Here is a 20479-nt window from a genome sequence, read left to right on the forward strand (position 1 = left end):
CATTCAAGCTGGATCCTGCCTTCCCTTGACTTTTGTTTGTGGAGTGCATGTTCTCTTTGCTAAGTCTTTCTTGCTCAAGTAGATGAGTGAGATATCAGGAGGGTAGAGAAAGGGAGGAGGAGATGCCAATGTGTGGACATCACGTGAGGTTTGATCCCAAGGGAGCCTTTGGAATAATGGGAACAGGAGCAGCGGTTTGGCTGCCTTTGAGCATAAGATTGACCAAGACCCTCTCGGTATTTCTCCTTGCTCATAACATCACCAGAGAGGAGATGACCCTGGATGGTGAACTGTGTATGTTTATCACAGTGTAAAGGATGTATAAACCTCAGCAGACAGACCACTAAATTAATAGTAGTTGAGCAAAGCATAAGAGGAGGCAGTGGGATCATGAACCTGTTCAAAAGGGAAGCTGTTCAGGGCCAACAGACTATGTCTAGAGCTTATGTAGAGGGATGCAAATACCCTGCTTCCTGATGGTGCGCAGCTAGGTATCTGATTTACACATCCAGTTGTATGTATGTATGATACGTGTAACTAAAGGGGTGGCCCAATTTTCAGTCCTTGTTCAATTCCCATGTCCCCCTTTCCTACAGTGTCCAAGCCACAAAGCCTAGATATCACAATGCTTCTGGGCATCACAGTTTAATGGCTTTCATCTTTTAGACGAGGTAGCATCTGAACTATTAGCCATGGTAAGGGTTTCCTCTTCCAGACAGTTATCCCTGGCACTGAATTTTATTTCTGGATGAGCAGAATATAACAGAGAGGATTTGAGAAGAGAAAGAGGGTAAAGAAAAAAACCTGGTCTGATCTTCAGAAATGAGGGACGCTCTCTCCCCTGGGGCATTAAGTGCCATAGGTAAGATCGGGCTCGCAGTGAAAAAGCCTCTTAGTGCTGCAGTCTGCTTGGAAGAGATCCCCCTTTCTCAGAGGGAAGAGGGATGTGGTTTTGGTACTAAACAGGGGAGGGAACAGGATGCCCCGAGAAGTCTTAGTTTTGTTCAGTTTTAAGACTGCGTAGAGGACAGACTGGAGAGAAACCTATAGAAACAACATACGTGCTCTTCTATGCACACACCCCACTCTGAGGCATTCCCCCTATTCAGTGCTGGTAATTAGCCCACAGGAAAAGGTCACTGTAGGGTATAAAGGGTCCTGCTTCTCCCAGGCAGTGGCTGCAATAGCTGTACCGAGTGGCAGAAGTAGAGAGTAATGGCACAGGGTCTCTCTGTACTTACATTGGTGGACATGGAGGTGACCTGGGCAGGGACCATCCCTGAAAGGTTGTCTCTGCATGCTTCACTGGCACAAACATGTTCCAGAGCAGATCAGAGATGTGGAGAGAAATCAGGGGCAGATGGGAAGTAAACCTTTATGTGATGAGAGGGACACGGTGAGGGAGAAGGGCAGGAGAAGGGAAAGGGGTTGCCTGAACTCGGCAATCAGAGAGGGTGTTCTCTGGGGTTTCATCTCTGTCAGGCTTTGTAGGCTGATGAAAATCACACCAGCATCCGTCTCTCTTCAATACATAGGCTTCCTGCCATAAAGGGATTCTCAGCAGCTCCTACAGATGAAGGCATGGCCAAAGCAGACAGACTTCCTTCCTTGCTTGCTCCTGGCAGGGGGAAACATCAGAATCAAAGTTCCTGTGAATGTGTGTGCATTTCTGCTTAATTTGGGTCTTGGGACTGCAACCCCATCCTCTAGGATGGAGTCAGGACCCTGCTCCATTTAGGATGGGGCAGTGCAGGTGGACTGCAGAGCCTCATGGCATTACATATAAACAAGAGTATCTCAAAATAGTGCCTTTGTGAGGATGTTGCAGGTGTTTGGGTGAAGGATGCAATACATAGGTCTAGGGTCACCCCTACAGATCCTCTTCTCGGGTGTACTTTGTGAAGTTATTTCTAATACCTTATTAGATCCTAATGGTCTGTGTCACAACAGAAGTGTAAGAGACCTCCCTTGTGCTTCTGATTAAATGTGTTTGCCTTGTGATCAGCTGCAGCTTCACAGCTAAGTGCCTTGCATCGATGCTTTCCAAGCCAGCTCCCCGGGAGCTGCAAGGGCTTGTCAAAGGGTTAAGATTTGTCCTATTGATACAAAAACGCCTTTAGACACCGCAGTTCTTGAAAAACTCTGCCTGAACCATTGAACCCCTTTGGAGTTAGGAAGCTGTTCATCCACCCTCGGGAGGAAAGATGAATGGTGAACAGAAAAGTTACAGTCCATGGCCAGGCTGAGCAAACATGTTACTTTTGGAAAGCAGTCAAAGGAAGCTGAAAAGCCATCTTAGATACGGAGCTGAGCATGAGTCACCCAGGGAAGTCAAAATAGACTGCTCAAGTACTTCACTTCAAAGCCTTCAACACCATCAACTCTCAAGCATCCTAGGAATGTCATTGCTCTTCAAAGGAGGCAGGGAGGGATCACTCTGTGTCCTGCATTCATCTCCTTTCTAAGAAGATTTAACAAAGCCCTTTGCTGGACATTCGATGTGTGCTCCCTCCCGATGCAGGCAGTACCAGTTACCCCGTTCCAGTCTAGACTTTACTGGCCAAGTCTGGAGTCCATCTCATGGTGTGTTTACACCAGAGCCCCACAGCTTGTGATCCACTTCAGGTTAATTTAACTGGGAATAAAGCAACGCTCACTGACTTCCCAGGTATTGCAGTGACATCCAGGTTTTCCTTGCAAGTAGCCAAATTCCTGTTGCTGACAGCAGGTTTCAGCGTGATGGGGTAAGCCCTGGTCACAGGTTGACTGTGCCTGCACCCCATCCTAAGTACCTCCTGGGGGTATCACTGACTGTCACTGGTTACCAGCAGTGGGTAACATTCATGCCATAGGCAGGGCTTTGCAGTCCACAACACAGATTTAACAGTGAGCTCCTGGTGGTTTCATGCAGAGGATCACTGTTTGATTTTGTCAAGTGTTGCAAACGCAGCTGATCCATTGAGATGTGAAATGTCTCTTCTTAAAAATTCAGTGTCATCTGCCAGAATATTTCAGTTCTATTTATCATTCCTATTAATATTATTATTATTATTATTTTATTAGGGAAGACTGAAGTGAGAAATCTGCTGCTTTGGTAGACAGCTCTTAGCAGAATCTGAAATCATGTTTTGGGTGACCACAAGCATTAAACTGCTTTTTCTGCATATTTCTTCCTCTGAATTCGTAGCATTTATTTATTTATTCCATAATATTTTAATCTTAGCTCTACTGTGAATGAAAATTAAAACCTGGGCAAATCAAAGAATCAGGTTAGGAGGAAGATTCAGTGTTTTTATATCTATTTTCCTGGAGGAGGATAGCACAAGTCCTGCCATTTCTACCACCGGTAGAGCTGGCATAGGTTTGTAAATGGACAGAAGAAAATGAATAAACTCACAGGGCTTAATGAAAGCAAAGAGGAGATGCAACACAATGAAACAGAAAACTGGCAAGGGGATTTGAAGTGTTATAGAGGCTGAATGCAATTGCTTGAGTTGGAACCCGACCAGAGTCCTGGGGCTAACACCTCTCCTCCACGGAAAGTGTTATAGGAACTTTAATATTTATAATGTTCAGGATTCTGGGTTTGTGCCTTGTCCAGGAATTGGATTTAAGAAATCAATGTTGATGCTGCTGAGGATTCTCACATGGAGGAGAACCTGTGGGCAGGCCGCAGATTTTGTCAAGGTTAAATATAAATATAGCATGTAGGTGACTTAGGTGCCAAAGACTAATTTTCCTAAGTGACTTAGATGCTTAGGCTCAGATCCAGCCATATGCTTTGGGTCCTAGCTGGGAGACAAGAGCTCAAACTAATATTACACACATGTACTTTGCTGGATCTGGGCACTGAAGCCGAACTTTCAGTGTAAGTATATGAGGTATAAGTTGCTAAGTCACTAAGCACCTTTGAAAATATTACCTGGGCTTAGGGGAAATAGAGTTTCCAGGCAATTTAGCACTTGGAAGCAAGGTATTGGTATAATACCAGTCATATTGGTAAGCCTTGGCTGTTGCGTTTTCCAAGCTGCATGTCTAGCTTAATGCAGTCCAGTTGTCTGGGTTGCCTTGGCTGGTGGTGGAGATGGCATGAAGGGAAGCTCCTGGGAGAGGGGGCAAAGATGGTTTAACTGAATTGTTCCATCTTTGCGTAGGGTGAGATGGGTAAACCCTCATGTAACTATGTGCTACATAAAGATTTTCCCTGCATTAGAGCCCAGTGCATGACAGTGCTCTAAAACGAGCTCCTTCTTTCACCTATTACTCTTAGTGCCCAGAATGCAGCCTGACTGCAGTACATCATAGCATCTTTTGCCTTGACATCCCTCTAAAGGGTGTTATCCCAACCATCCCTCCCAGCTGCTCGCAGTAAATCCAGCATTTTGAGGCTCTGCTGGACCTGCCACTTGTAAGTGGCAGAGAAAGAACCATCTGTAGAAGAGCATGGCAGGGCCAAGGCATGGTGCCTCTATGCTGTGCCTGTTCCAGGCTAGTTTGTCTGCTCACTGTGAGACTGAGGCAGCTGCCCTTGGCTATGGAGAATTTTTCCCTGATAAGACCTTGCTGTTGTTTATACTGGAGTCAGCAAAATGAATGGGTCCTGTGCGCAGTGGTGCTGCCACACTGCCTTGCAGAGGAGATTTACTGTGTCTGGAAAGGAGCCCAAACTCATAAGCCTTAATTGTTTTAATAGCAAATTAAAGCAATGTAGGATGATACTGTGTTAGGGCCTCTCATGTAAATGCCATGGGCAGCAAGGCAGGAATAGCTGAGATGTCACTACCTAAGATGGCCTTGGAGCTGTTCTTTTGAATGACTCATTAGTCACATTTAAGTACACCACCAGGAGAAACGTATTTTTGGGTTAAACAAGCAATACCCATCTTCCCTGACCTACAGCTATCTGGTTAGCTGCGAGATTGGTGCTAGGTGGTGGAATTTGGTGCCTGCGTCATGCTGAGCTGATAAAACTGGGATTTGATGATTAATTTCAGGATTTGATGTGGGTTTGTAGTGAAGTCCATGGGGACTGTGTTTGCTCTGCCCTTTCTAAACAGGGCCAGTTGCTTTTGTTCCTAAGTGTGAACTTAGATGCTTTCATTTACAGCAAGCCTGAAAACACAGCAATCTGAGTTAGGTGTTACCATGCTATAAGGAGGATAAGGCTTTGTAGGAGAGTTAGGAAGCTTGATGTCAAACACCACATCCCTCTGTGTACCAGCACTTCTTTGGAAGCCCCATTAGCCCTGCAGAGAGGGCAGGTCTCCAGCTCCACATCCCGGCCAGGGCTGTTGTGCCCTGACTGAGATGGAGCCAGGCCAACGTGCAGCTCCCTGCTTCCCCTGCTGTGAACATGTGTAGGGCGGAGAAATCAGGGCTGGCCGAAGCTGCTTTAATGAGCATCGGTTGCTGAGCAGGCCACCATCTGCAGCCCCATCTGGCAGGGGAAAGGCTGACACAGCGGTGGCGAGAGGAGCATGGGATCATAGAAGTGAATGCTGGAGTGAGAGCATCCGAGAAGTTAATGCTGGAGAAGCTTTTTCATTCTTGATGGGTTTAGGGTTTGGTTTTTTCTCATGCCCGTTTTGCACGTGGGTGAATGGCTGAGCCTATGCTCTGTGTCTGGGAGGACCACAGTTGCCTTGATGAAGCTCCTGCCAAGCTGCCTTTGAAGTCAGGGACCATACACCCACCAGGGAGCACGGCCCCAGCTGCCCAGGCTGAAAAGCCAAAGCAGACCCCATCCCAGCTGAGCTGGAGGGTTCCTGCTGTATGTGTTATCCTGAGAGCCTTGTATGGCTGTTGTATCCCAGGAACTGCTGTCACTTGCACACTTGTGTTAAAAACACTCTGCAACCTGCAGCTCATGCTGATTTTCCATCTCACTTCCCTGGCCTGAGTCCTGGGAACTGCATGTAACTTTTGTCTCCGGGAGGTTTAGCACATCCACTTCAAAGAATACAAGCAAACCAGCATATGGAGGATTGCAAACCAGAAGTTAATAAGCAGTGCACATGCACCAAAGAAAGGAATCTGGACACTCAGTCTTTCTTACTGCTAAAAGTACCTTTAACTAGTGGACCCGCTGTCACCCTGAGCAGTGGTTAAGCTTCCTGTTGGTGCACAGCAGATGCAGGCTCCCCATGGAGCAGCGTGGCATTAGCCTCAGTATTTCAGCACACTTTGGCCAAGCATCCTCCACCAGATGTGACATGGGACATATGGGAGACCCAGATCCTTTCTGGAGCAGCCGCAGGATGCCAGGGGCTCCACATGGAAGAGCTGCTGGATGCTGTGTTTGGATACCAGGATCCTTCCCTCTGTGCCAAGTACCTTGTACGTTTATTCAGTTGAATTTTGGGGTTCAGGGAAATGTGCAGAGAAATGTTCCTGGAGTGCCAAGCAAAGATGAATGATGCCCCCTGCACCCAAACACTGTGAGTCTGGACCTGTTCACAGGGCTCCCTGATTGCTCCCAAATGTGGTACTCAGACACCATGGCCATTGGGAGAACTTGCCTGGAGAAACCTGCACCACTTGGCTGCTCTGGGATAACCGAGGACTGGAGAGGGCCTGAGCCTGGGGATGGGACAGCCACCACCAAATGGGGAACTTCCAAACGATCAGAGTAGAAAGGAGTGCATTTGCTTTGATCTATCAGCTTTTATCATTTGTAAACATCTATTAATTGGCTGTGTCAGGCCCAGATCCTTATCGTCTTTGGGTCTAATTTCCCCTGTTCGATACATTTCCTCCACTATAAAAATACCCATCACCCAGCCCTGTCAGCACAGATTAAATCTAACGCTCTTTCTTTCAGCTCCTCTCCCCAGTGAGGCTGTAAAGCTGTCAGCTCCACACTTGACAAGAGCCAGGCCGCCCTCCTTCCCTTTGTCTCCTGAAGGAGGAAAATATTTAGGTGTCACTGGCGGGATGGCCACAGTGGAGATCAGCAGAGCTCGACCCATCCATTGATCTGAGCCATGAGGGGAGAGAGGGGTTTCTACCACCACCAGCTGTGATGCTCCCAGTGGATAGGACCAGGGCACATCTCTGGGAGGCATCAATCCCTGCTGCTGCATCCCCGGCTTCCCAAGAGCTTTTGGGAGCTGGCATTCAGCCCCTCAGGGCCTCCTCAAGGACACTTATCCCTTGGAGTCACCCAGCTGCTGGCATACATGGGACATCTAAATAGCTTCCTTGGCAGCAAGGTGCTGGCTCCTCGGTGAGAGGCTGATAAAGGGTGTGATGTTGGGTCTCTTCAAAGGAGATGTGCCCCCAGTCCAGCTCTCCAAAGCACAGCTTAAGGTCTGAATGTTTTCCAAACCTGTTGGTTGAGTGCTAACATGATGTCCTGTCCCTGGGTGTATATAAAGAGCAAAGGAGGTGACTGCAGATGGCATGTCTGCGTATGTGCAGTGAAATAGGTGAGGCAAGATCCCTGAAACCCCCTGTTGCGTGAGCTGGTTGAGTAAGGTTGCACATAGCCAACGCAGGGGCTTATGAAATAAATCTCTTCTCTTGCCCCTTTCCACCTAATACAAAGCATTTTGAAGGCACACCGGTTTCTAGTGTGACTAGACTCGGGGTGACTGGGCTGTGTAGAGGTGAGCACTCAGGAGCAGGCTTTCCTCAGGCAGGTACTGCTGTTGAAGCATCGTGGTGCTCACATACCCCAGTTATCTCCTCTGCACTGTGCTCGCACCGCTGGTCACGGCAGCTCAACCATCACCTTCACCTCTTGCTATGACCCCACGTGTCTGAGCCCCAAGTGTCAGCCTTTGAGATAACAAGTGTTGCAGGATGGGCTTGAGAAATACCCCAAGTGTAGCAGGGCAGAGCTGTATCTTCTGCCATGGGTGATTCGAGCTGGGCTTGTTGCTCTGCAGCTCAGGACATCAAGCCAAGAGGACTCACAATACCTTTAATGTGCGTGTTAGCACTCCATTAAATATTGACTGTGCTTAAATAAATGATGCAGCCAACTTTCAAGGAAGAAAGTGCTTATTTTGTCAACACAAAATATCCCTCTGTGCCTTTATCCTTGTTAGTCTGTCTGTGGCTAGAAAGCCCTCTGAAGGAAGCCTTTGTGACTGGTTTCACATAACATCACTTGTCCGAAGGAGACTCTGTTAGAGCTGAAAACTTGGTTTGGCCTTAAAAAGCAACCTGAGAATGTCAGAAAGATGACAGCAAAACTTTCATTGAAAGAAGCTTGTGCAGAAGAAATTTGTCCAAACCAACCCTTTCCCGCAAGCTGCTTTGACGTAAATGAATCTGCATTTTGACAGAGAAATCCTTCAACTGGAAAATCCCAGAAGCACCTCAAATGCTCCCGACTCACCGCATCATGACGTTGTGTGTGTCCTCCAGTGTCCCATGGGCTCGGAGGACTTTGTGTAGGGCATGTGTTAATTCGGGGGATTAGCCACTAACCCATCAGACAAGCTGGACCCGAGGCTGGATTTAGCCCACCTAAACTTAGGAGCTAAACTTAAAGACACAAGCTGACAGGAAAACAGCATCTGGGTTCCTTCCACAGCCAGTGGGAGGAGACAAGTCCTACTCTCTCCTCTCCAGAGTATGAAGTAAGGTGACATTTATTTGGCTGAATCAAGATAGAGCTGTTGCTTTTGCCATATGGAAGGGACCATCACCACATTCACTAGGCATCAGTTTAGATGTCCTTCAGGTGAGACCCCAGGCTGGGTCAGAGGGGTGGGAGAGACTGCACCACCTTTGCTGCCTTTCTTCTTCTCTGCTCCACCATTGCTTTCCTCAGGCTCCCTCTCACTGCCTCTTTACATTTGTTTTCATGACATCTTACAAATAGCTGGTTTTAATAATGTATTGTTGGAGGCTCTTTTATATGCTTTTGGTGCATCAATTATTGAAGCCCAGTGCTGGTGTTCCCTGTTAATAATGGGGGTGTTTGGTTTATTTATTTCTGTTGGTCAATTTTTTCATGGGAATGTTGTCACAGTGGAAGGTATTTGCCCTGGATGCTACAGGACATGCTGCTCTTCATAGTACTTTCATCAGTGACCTGAGTGCATCACCCATGGTATCCAGACCTCAGTCTCCATGGGCTGGGCAGGTTTTGATGTCCCCTGGAGTAATACCAGCCACAATACAGAAATGTCCCCACTGCAAACCAGTACTCAGGAGGGTCACATTTCCCAGGGAATCATAGCTGGGAAGCAGCCACCTTCCTGAGAAAGGATAGAGCTGGGTGCCTGGGGTTTAAACCAGGTTTGTCCCCACCTGCCTCTGTGCAAGCAAAGTGACGCTTGAGCATCCTGCCAGCACTGCTCATGGCCACAGACAATTAAAACACTAAAATCCATGTTGACAGAGAGCTACATGTGATGCTCAGCACGGTTAGCACTGAGCCAGGAACTACGGGGACCTGCCAGCCCAGATGACCCTGCCTCCTGATCCTTTTCTAGGGCACTAATAGTTATCACTGGGCATTTTCCCCATGGCTGTTTCCTCTCTTTCAAAACAATTGGCTTGGTTTTTATGTTGAAAAGGATCAGGTTGGAATACGGCCATCTGTCTCAAATGGTTACCTTCATTTTCCAGAGGCCAGTGTCATTCTCAGAGCTATAAGATGGAGACTTGGTATCTCCAAGCAAGCTCAGTGTAGGACTTGGTAGGGCAGCCACGGGCTGGTCCTGCTCCTTTTCTCTCTGTGAGGCGAAAGAAGCAATAAACATGTGCTGAATTCTGCTGTACCCTGAGGTTATGCTTCCTTCTCTTTTAAAACTGGAAAGGAAATTGGTTCATATATTTTGCTTGCAGTGCAATGGCAACCTGACACCTCGACTTTTTCCCTTATTATTATTATTATTATTATTATTAATGTTGTTATTATCATCATTATCATTATTGTTTTCCTCTCCTACATGGTCGGCACTGCCCAGTTCCTAATGAGAAAAGGCCAGGGAAACCAGCCGGTATACCTCCCACTTCCTTTAATAAAGAGCTGCTGTTAGAGCAGGGTTTGTGGAGCGAGTTTGCTTTGTTGGCTTAATCCACACTCCCTCATGGGTTTATACTGCTGAGAATGGAAGAGATGAACATTCCCATGCTTGTTAATCTGGTAACAATAAGTTGGCAAAGCTGCTGTAGTTTACAGAGAGCACAGCCACAGCTGGACAGATGTTTGACTGCACGAGACACCTTATTTAAACGCCAGTCTTGGCATCGGCCTCAGGTTTTTCATTCTGGTGAATACAGCAAGCCCTAGAAGTTACATGGAGCAGCTGATGATTTTAGTGCTGACACATCATGCTTTGGCATCTGGTGGCATGGCTTGCCAGCCAGCTGGAATAACACTCTTTTGGATTTGGTGGCATTTTTTGAGAGCATCTCCAAATGACTTTATGCCTGCATGAAAGGGAAGTGGTTTCACCCTAAAGTAAACGTGTCCATTTTGGAGGCACATCAGAGCTCCACAGCCATGAGGAGATGTGGAAATGGAAGAGAAAGAGGAGGGAAGCTAGGCTCAGCTCCTGAATTTTCCCTTCTGGTTTGCCCTGTGACACAGGGAGAGGCCCATGCTGTTTAAGCTGCTCCTCACCCCATTGTGTTACAGGCCACATAAAGATATTTTCTCCTCTTTTCCCCTGGGGATAGTCCTTGCTATCCCATGGAAAGGGACTTTTGCTGTCATGTAAGGATGTAAGACCCCACTAATGAATACCATCTCTCTGCTCTGCCTGTCCAATGGGTTACCCATGAGCGCAGCCTCAGGCTGTGCCAGGAGAGCCCTGAGCATCACTTCCCCAGAGCCAGCTTTTCCCCCTCGCTGCCATGCAAGACTCTGCAGGTTTCAGTGGGTTTCGGGTCATTTCCTGTGTGCTGGTCACTCTGGGGTATCTAAAAAGCTCCATTAATTGTGCATATGACTAAAAGACTGATGGATGAGCAAAGACAACTCTCCCCACACCCCAATTAGGACTTCATCAAACACAGGACCTACTCCTCGGGATACTAAAACAGCTTAGTGGGTCGAGGCTATCTGCATGCCTCTTGGACAGGGAGGTAATGGAGTGAAATGATCAGTCAATATTTAAATACAGACAAGATCTAAGCTCTTTCTGAACTGCAAGTTGGGCTTTTGTGGCAATGCCGCCCCGCGCCCCGCATCCCTCATTTTTTATCATTCTACATTACCCGCAGGGCTCTTGCATTCCCACCCCACTTGACCTCTTGACTCTGTTATCTCCATCTTGGAACAAACAAGAACCATTCTATTCCCACCAGCAAACTGTCATTCACATCAGCGGCTTCTGCTCCGAGTCCTCGGCTCGTTTTTCTCCATCCTCTCCCCTGCCCCACTGGGAGCTCTGTGCCTTCCTGAGGAGGAGGATGCAGGCAGAATAAATCCGCTCTCTAAATGCTTTTGGACTGCTTGCTCCTTCTTAAAGTGGTAGAGCAGATATAAGGCAATTTCTTTTTGCCCCCATCCCCAGTGATTTATTCTTTTCCTGGGTGTCTTTTGACCAGTCATAAAGATAAATAGAAGGGTCTGGCTGAACAAATCATCACAGTCAGATCAGTCAGGGGTGGTAATCGCAATTAAGATAACTCCTAAGTAACCTACTTTGCTCTAGTGCCTTCCTCCACAGGGGGGCTGTGATTGGAGATGCCAACCCTAAGTTAGCCAAAAGAGCAAGTCTTTTAGTACTAGTTCCTTTATCCTGTGTAATTATTGTTCCCCTCTGATGTTAGTAACAAATGGGCACCTTAAGCATGTTAAGCAGTCCTGGAGGTAGATTAGATTTGAATCTTGCAATGAGGGTTTTGGAAAGATGTCAGTTAACATGATTGAAACAGCAATATCTGAGCTTTGCAAGGGTGCAAACAGCCATGGTGCAAGGTGATGTGTTAAGTTGTTGTGGAGGACCTGCTTTTTGCTGGTGTTACACGCAGCCAGTGCTCCGTTACCCCTGCAAACAGGTCAGTGCTGCAGTTCCAGGACTTGAGCCAGTTCCTAGGACAAGGCTTCGGATGGCAGCACCCAGCTGCTCTGGTCAATAGCTGTTGGGTTTTCACCTCTTGGTACACAGAGTAGAGCCTAATTGTCCCTCCATTTAGGGTCGTGCTGTCAGAGGGGTACCACCAGGACCTTGGCACAGGCTGTGCAGGAAGGAATTTTGCTTGTCTTCAGTCAGGAGGAGAACTTTGCTCCCTACACCTCTATGATGGAGAACCAGAGCCCATTGCCCACAGAGGGGACCTGCCCAAGTGTCCTTACGGAGGAGCCATTCAGGGGCAGGTATCTTGTGTTATTCTGAGGTGCCCTTAAGCAACTTGCTGAATCTCAAACCCCACTCTTTGCTTGGTTTAGGTGGGAATTAATCCAGGCCCTGGAGCTATTTAGAGAAAACACCATGCATCTGTGTGGTACCTGTGTAGGGGCTGGCATGTCCCTTGGGCATGAAAAGACTGGAGCTGTCTGAGATGGGTGGAATGGCTGAGCAGAGCTGAAGAGCTAAGTGCCTCCCTCCGTGCGTCCCTGTGACCCACCTCCGCACCTGCAGATGGTATGATGACACTCACATGCTTGCTCCACAGGAGCATGAATCCCTTTCCCAGGTATCCGTGAGCTCTTGAGGCAAAGGGAGCTGCATCAACGCCTGCAGATAAATGACTACATCCATTGTAAGGACTTGGTAAAGCCCCCATTGAAATAAATGGCAAAACTCCCAGAGATTTCAAAGGGATCAGCCCTGAATGTTTGTAATTCTCCCCTAGACTTATCATATATCCTCAGCACTGTGTGCCATTTCCATAACAAGAGGTATGGCATTCCCTTATTTCCATGTTTGTTAAGTAACAAAGAGAGATTTCAACGCTTGTAGCCTTCCCAAATTTGTCAGGCACCAAAGAGTCTCCCCCTGGCTCCATGTGAGCGTGTTCCCAAGCACAGGGCCTCGTTAGCGTCGTGATGGGATGTTGTTCAGATGCTATGAATATGCATCAGGGCTATGGCTGGGGTTTTGTTGGCATACACAGTGACTTTGTCATTTAATCGTCTCCAGGGCTGTTTTAATCAACACGCACATTTCCCGTGTCAGCTTCTTTCACTTCACTGTTTATTATTTGATTTACAAATATTCTGGCAATTGCTTGAGTTTTATTCTGTCCCATTCGCCTGTAAGTTGCTCCTCTCTGCTCTGCACCATCCTCAAGCCAGGGACTGTGGTTTCCTTTGCTTTGTCATGGGGAGGGATCAGATTTACCCTCCACCAAGCTTTGCTTTCCCTCGTTCCCCGTTTCACAATGTTGATTAAACTGGGAAGGAAGGAGGGGTATTTGCTCAAATGCGATTTACAGCAGCATGTGGAGTCCTAGGCACTGGGGTTCCATGGTCTAGACAGATACACAGTAGTGCCAAGGCCACCGGGGATGCACCTCAGTTCTTTAGCAGGAGCCCTGAGCCTGTCTCGGGGATAGAGGATTTATTGTATGTGGTCAGAGGGAGGACAGGAATTAGCACGGTGCTGCGTAGGCTGAGATGTTCTGAAGGAGCTGTCGGGGAGATGCTCCCGAAGCCCTGGGTGAGACGGCTGCTGAGAAAGCCCAAAGGAGCAAGGATTGATGAGATGTAGGTCAGGAGAGGTAGATGCGCAAGCTGGGGAGGAGAAGCTGGGAGCTGAGCTGCCAGCATTCAGGAAGCTGATGGAGGTTCCAGCCAACAGGGCAGGAGTGCCTGTGTGTGTGCCGGGGGGAGGAAGATGGGTTTTGCAGTGACAATTTGGATGGGCTAAAGAGAGTGGGGAGAAGAGTCTATAATGCTTCAAAGACACGCTAGTCCCTCTGCATAAACACCCCCATCTCATCCCGCACTTCACCGCACGCTTAGGGGGCTGGGAGGAGATAGCTTTTCCGGTCCTAGAGTGAGCACTTTCCCTCCAAACACTCACCAGAGTTGGTGTTTTAAAGGAAAGGTGCCTGCCAGGAATTCAAATATAAGTATTCAATCCATGCTCATGTGCCTTGGCACGTTTCCCATCGCAACTGCCAAGATGTCCAAACCTGAAACGAGCAGCACAGCATCTTTAATAATTCACTGATGGATGCTTTTAAAAACTGTGTGGTTTATATTCATGCCAGCACTGACCCTCCCTCCCCTCTTCCCCATCTCCCTTTCCTCTCCTTTTCTTGCAGGTGGTCTATTTAATTTCAATTTCAAGCTGTTGCCTCCTGCTTTGGTTCAGCAAAATGACGTGTCTTGACCTATTCATTTCATGTTTCCAAAATCTTTTACATTTCCTGCCTCCTCCACTCCCCCCCCTGCCCCTGCTTAGAGAGAAAAAAAACCCAATTCCAACTCGCAAAATGAAGAATTTCCCTGCATCTGTAGAAAATCTGGCCTCACTTATACCTGTAAAAGCAGTTGTTTCCCGTGCAGGAAATGGTTTGCTTCAGCACCTGAATTTTGTTTTGTTTTGTTTTTTTCCTGGTGAGATTTGGGTAAATCTCTGCCTGATTTCTGTAATGAGAGGGCAAAATCCATGCAGGCCGAGTTAGCTGTTTGGTCTCTCAGTGTAGAGGACTTCACTTTTCCCTGTCATAGAATCATAGAATGGTTTGGGTAGGAAAGGGTCTTAAGATCATTCAGCTCCAACCCCCTGCCATGGGCAGGGATGCCTTACATTAGACCATGTTCAGGATGTACCTGAGAACAGGAGGATTTTGCCCTCTCAGCAGGGATCTCCAGAATAAAAATGCCTGGACACATCCTTGTATAAGGGAGAGATAATGCCAAGTGCTCAGTAATCATAAGTGCCTGTAGTCTGTTGTAAACAGGGCTGTGTGCATGGACCAAATCCATGGTACGAACCAGTTTCCTTTCCTTCTTTGGCATCATTAGCTTCTACTTTGAATGCCTCCGGTATGAAGATGTTGCCCTTCATGTTTTCCATCTGTATGTGCATGTGTACGTGTGTGTTTGTGTGTCTACCTGGACGTACAAAGCTATTCAATTCAAGTTCACCCTTTTTAACATAGAGTGCAATTGTTTGATAGAAGCAATGGAGCAAATCACCCCCACAAACAGCACTTCCCATCTGCCACTACACCTTCAAACCCAGCCCCGTAAGAGTGTGGCAACGTGATGTTCAACCCCTCAGCCACACAGACCTGCTTCCTCTCTATGCTGCCCCTGCAGACCAACACAGCTTCAGCAAAACAGTGCCCTGGGGAGGACTGGGAGGTGTTGAAGTCCCTCTAGAAACAGGGTTAAAGTTGCTCTGGCTTCTTTGTGGTCTACGGTCGTCGCATTTGTAGTGATGCTGGGGGCTTGGGGTGAGGGAGAGCGCGCGTACGCGTTTAGGTAGCTTAACTTTTCATTTCCTGCGTGGTTTCACATGAGGTGTGGTATGTGCGACCCGGCTGAGTTGATGGACAAAGCAATGTTTTATGTACGTGCTGGCTTTCCAGAAATAACCAGTGGTGAGATAGAGACATCACTGAAGGAGTTTCAAAGTCACCAGAGAGCCTGGCTGACAGAGCTGAGATTGGTTTAATGTTTGGTGTTCAGAAACCTCCTTTAGAGTTCCCTGCTTCAAACCCCAAAGGATGAAACAGGGGAGATTAATAGGTCTATTTAAAAACAAATCTTCCTATTCGGAACAGTCTTGTGTTCTGAAAGGATAACATTTACAAGGCTGAAAAAGCAAAGCAAGTGCTGCTGTAGGTGCTCAGGCTTACAGCATATGGAAAAGATGTCCTAGGAGTGTTCTCCTGGCTCACCCCTTTCTCCCCATCATCCCCATGTTTTGGAGGTGCTCAGCTCCATGATGCTTGTGTCCTGCTCCACTGCGTGACAAGGCTCTGGTATTCCTTCTCCTGACTGCCAATTCCTATTCAGCTTTGCAGCCATGTTAATAAATGGGAGTGTTTGAGGCTCGCAGCAGTGTGAGAACAGCATAGCAGGGCCAGCAAAATGATTTCTTTGAAAAGAAGGCATTTTGGTTTTCAGGCATGTGTTCCCTGCATGCTTTTGAGCCAGGATGCAAAATTGCCACAGAAAGGAGCAGAAAAGACAGAATGAAACAGAATCCAGTTGAGGTCATTCCAGTTTGGGGAAGGGAAGGATCAAGGGTGATAAGCATCTTCTTGGCTGCTAAAGACAGAGAGCAGTGGGAGGTAGTTTCTTCCTTTCTTCTCTGGGTGTAAGGGGGAGTATTTAAACTGAAAACCAATTCTGCCCTCCATCACTACTACTGCATGGTAAAGGTTGAACTCAGGACTCAATAATTGCATGTGTATGAAATTATAGTCATAAATATAAGGAACAAGGCTCATTCGACTTCCTGGAGGGTGCTGGCCCAGTCCAGCTCACTTCATGCAATTCATCTACCTGCTGCTTGTGAGCAGACCCTGGCATCTGCTGATCCCTACCTTATGCTTGGACATTAGCTTGGAGATGTTTTATCAGCACAGGCCAACACCCTCCTAAGGCACATGCATGGAATGAGGTAGGGAGGACCATCGTGGGTCACTGGACCTGTTTCTTTTCTTGGTATAGATGTGATCAAGAAGACCAGCTTCATCATGACCTTCCCCTCAAATAAGAATAGACACCATTGTTCATGTTTTAGTTAGTGGGAACCATGGGAGGCCCATTTAAAGTATGCAGGTCAGGAAATTCAAACATTAGCTAAAAAAAAGAGTGCTTTCTGCTCAAAACCTGCTTCAGCATCCATAACTTTGGTCAAATACGTACATGAAGGGTACCTTTAATCTCCCTCCAGGGCTGGGACGGTAAATCCAGCACACGAGGGGGAAAGAGTGGGTTTCCTAAGGCAGATTTGAAGTCAAAGACTCTTCAGGGTGTTGAAGGCAAAACAGGGACCTCCCTTTAGGTAATCTGTTTGATCAGACCATGGGCAGGTACACCCAGTGCATTTAAGTCATGTCTGCAAGTGTAGTGTGCTATGCTTCACATACTCCTGTAAGAAATAATGTGGTTGGGCTTAGCTTCTGCAGGAAGAAATGGTTTGCTTCAAGGTTGGTATTTAAGTCAAGCTGAGATCAGCAGCAGTGGTGAACCCAAGTTATGACCCCAAGGTTTTGCCTTGGTACATCAATGGAGAGCAAGGAAGGACAGTGCTTGCAGCCAGGGAGCTCTTTAGGTTAGACTAGGGTCTTTCAGTGTACCTGGAGGCTCATGCCAGGAGCAATGGAGGTTTCCACCATGAGGGTCACTGTGTGTTGATGTAGTACTGATGCTCCTGACTGTGTGAGCTCCAACTGCAACTTGCATGAGTAGAAAGGAATTGTGTGGGTGCTTTTCAAATTTAATGCATCTCCCAGGGGCAGGGATGCATTTTTTATGCAATTACATCACACTAAAGCCATAGTTTTGGGTTTTGTTAAAAAAAAAAACAAACTGTTGGAAAGAAAACCAGCCCTAACTGGTGCTTTGTCCTCTAAAACTCATTCTTTTTTCTTGACTGCCAAATGGTGTGAAATTCTTGGAAATCTCATTAAAATAAAAAGTATGGGGTTTCTTGCTGTAATGTTGTGTGACTCAGTATTTCCCCTGAAATCATCCATCCTTCCTCCATGGAAACTAAGAAATTGATCTGTCTTCTTATTCGTTAGCCTTAAACAAGGCTGTGGCAAAACCAAGAGCGATAAGATCAAACACATATGCTACATGGGTACTTTTGCAGATAGCTTGGCTTACAGTAGACATAACATCTTAATTAAGGTCCATTCTCAATGCATTTTCCCTCCATCTGCTAGGCAGAAATCACTGTGAAGCCAGCAGGATTTTATACCCTCTCAAGCAGAGGGTCCTGCCACAAAACAAGCTTTTGAGAAGTCCTTACTCAGTATGACTCACAGACATAAGGAAGTGTTGTCTAGACGAGACCCCAGGTTTTTAAGCCACAGCTATGAGTGGGAGAAGTGAGAGAAGCCAAGTGGTGTCAGCAGGAGGCATGAACTGCAAAGCTACGGGGTGTCTGTAAGCGTTGGATTGCCCTGGTGCTCACATGGCATTTCCTTCAAGAGGAAAACTCAACTCTGCTGGGAGGTAACACGTTCTCCTATATGCTGGCTGATAAGAAGGCTGCAGGCTCTCAGTCTGTGATGTTCACTGACTAGCTGGAGTGGTTGTTGGTGGTGTTTGATCGACTCAGTGTGGTGCTTCAGCCTTGCATGTAATTCATCCCTGTCTTGCATATTCCCAGGCACACTCCGGGCAGCACCAGCACTGCCTGTGTATGAGTGTTTGCTTTGGCACAATGGTACAAGGCAGCCAGGCCTTTCAAAATGGGCCTAGAAACCTATGCACAATCACTGCAGGTTAAGGAGCAGTGGGGTTATTGGCTTGTAGAGAAAATGTCTTAATAATAATAATAATAAATACCCACAACCAAACAAGTTGAGTTTTACACTATCACATCTTCTGGCTTCAGAGAAGGGTTCAATGAAGAATAAAGTCTGTGAGTATTTGGATGATGAAGGGTAGGAAAAGCTCAGCTCTAGTATTTATGGAATTGCTGGCTCACAGGAGAGGAGGGCCATGGCTGGGTCTACCCAAGGAAGTGACCAACGAAGGGAACAGCTGAACTGGGTCAGAAAATAGCTTACCATTTGCAAAGGATGGGCTAAGCAGTGCCCGCTTGGCAAAAAAGAAGCCAAGGGCAGACTGCCTTTGGACTAGTTATACCGTTCCTCACTCATCAGCATGTATTTGCTGATGTTCAGAGGTGGTTAAATATCAGATAAAAGGATCATGAAAGCTGTGTCTGTATTGATAATCCAAGCTTGGGTTTCAGCACCTTTTGAATTCCAGATAGCCTTTCAGATGAGCCTGGACAGAGGGAAGCCTTTCTAGTGTGCACAGTGAAAAAAACAAACCATAAAATCATAGCTTTGAAGTCCCAGCTGGTGTTTCCTGCTTCTGAAGTGGCCAGTTGTGGTAGAGGAATGGATTTTCTTTCATAAACTCCCAGTTGCAGTCAACTGAATGGAATTCTGTGACTTTACTTGGCTGAGTTTTCAAGCCAAGGCAACTGCTTTGTTCTGAAGAGCTGGAAAACTACTTGATCAAGCTAAGAATTGCCTTCTAGGTGTTGTCTCACTGCAGAGAATCCTTTTTCCTTCTGTGTAGGAGCAGGCAGAGTATTTTTGGGTTAACAAAAAAACCAGTTGAAACTTAGGCACAGTCACAAAAAAGACGTCTGTAAAGCAATGATACCTCCTGAGCCAAGGACTTTTTTACTGCCAAACGCCTGCTATTTTGAAAATCTTTGAAGTTTTCAGGGAGAGATCCACTAGGATGTCTTTCAGTGTGACTGATTTTGTGCTATAGGGATATTGTAAAGGAGCACATGGTGTGGAGAAGTAATTACATGTGTCTTAAAATGAGTCTCTAACTCTTTCAAGGTTAAAGGATCCACAGTGGTCACCTAACTTTATTCAGATTCATATTCTTGTGCAATCCATCTGACTGTAATTATTTTCTATATGACTCTTAAAAAAGGAATATATTGTCCTTCCATTCCTCCCCCCATCCATCAATGTAATCTAATTTAATCTAATCTAGCCTAAACTAAAATAATGAAGACAGACAGCCCTTCAGAGCCAAACACAATTAATTCATCCACAGCTGAAATAAAATCCTTTCTTTTTGTATTCTTCAATTGGAATTTCCCTATTGAATTGGACGAGGCCTAAACCCTTTGCCATAACTGTAGGAGAAGCAGGATATCATCTAGTCCAACGTGTAGCACAAATAGAAAACATGGGACTACTTGTCCCAAATTAATGAATGAAAAATCAAAATATTCCAAAATGCCAGTGCATAGCTTTAAATCTGATTCTCTTTGAGCGCTCATTACTGATGTTATACCTCCTATAACATTATATTTATGTTATACCTCCTATTACTTTGAGAGTAACCTCTTAAAAGGTAATCTGGGTTCAATTTTTTCACCCTGCTACTTAGTATTATTACAGAGAAGCTGTTGCCTATGAAGGCAATACCTTTTCCTGGGCCCTTTTCCTTCAGTGGGCTCACTTGATGCCCACAAGGCTGGATGCACAAAGTGCTGTAACAGAATGTGCAGGTCTCACGGCTTGTCTAGCATGGGAAGGGCTGGTTTAATATTCTGTGCAGAAGCTGTTATTTCCAGCTCAGAAAATCATTTTCAGGTTATCTCATGTCATTTTGGGAAAGGTTTAAGCTAAAGTACATAACGTGTCCTTAGGCCATGGCGCTGTTTTGTTGGCTCACTTTTGTAGGTGTAAATCTACCAGTATAATGCATAAACCTGAGCTGGAAAGACAATCAAGGCCCTGGTTAACTGATGGGCTACCCTTCAAGTGGAAGAGTAGAAAGACAAGGTTAACTCACTATTGCCTGAGGAGGTAGAAGTCCTTCCATCAAGGTCGACAACAGCTTTTGAAGGGTTCCTCTCTTGACCAGAAAAGTATCTTGGGATGG

The 20479-nt window shown here is 46.5% G+C and overlaps 1 long non-coding RNA gene across 1 annotated transcript in view; it reads right to left on the reverse strand.

The window, feature by feature from the left end:
- Nucleotides 1-638: 638 nt before the first annotated feature.
- Nucleotides 639-20479, reverse strand: part of LOC130595038 (uncharacterized) — a 98362-nt gene continuing 78521 nt past the window's right edge. Inside the window, exon 3 of the long non-coding RNA XR_008971206.1 lies at nucleotides 639-652. This is a non-coding gene — a long non-coding RNA (uncharacterized LOC130595038). The remainder of the gene's footprint in view (nucleotides 653-20479) is intronic.

Source organism: Pezoporus wallicus, unplaced genomic scaffold, assembly GCF_028554395.1.
Source record: "Pezoporus wallicus isolate ANWC-B61680 ecotype Strahan unplaced genomic scaffold, APGP_CSIRO_Pwel_v1 contig_8702, whole genome shotgun sequence".
In the NCBI taxonomy this organism is placed as follows: domain Eukaryota; kingdom Metazoa; phylum Chordata; class Aves; order Psittaciformes; family Psittacidae; genus Pezoporus; species Pezoporus wallicus.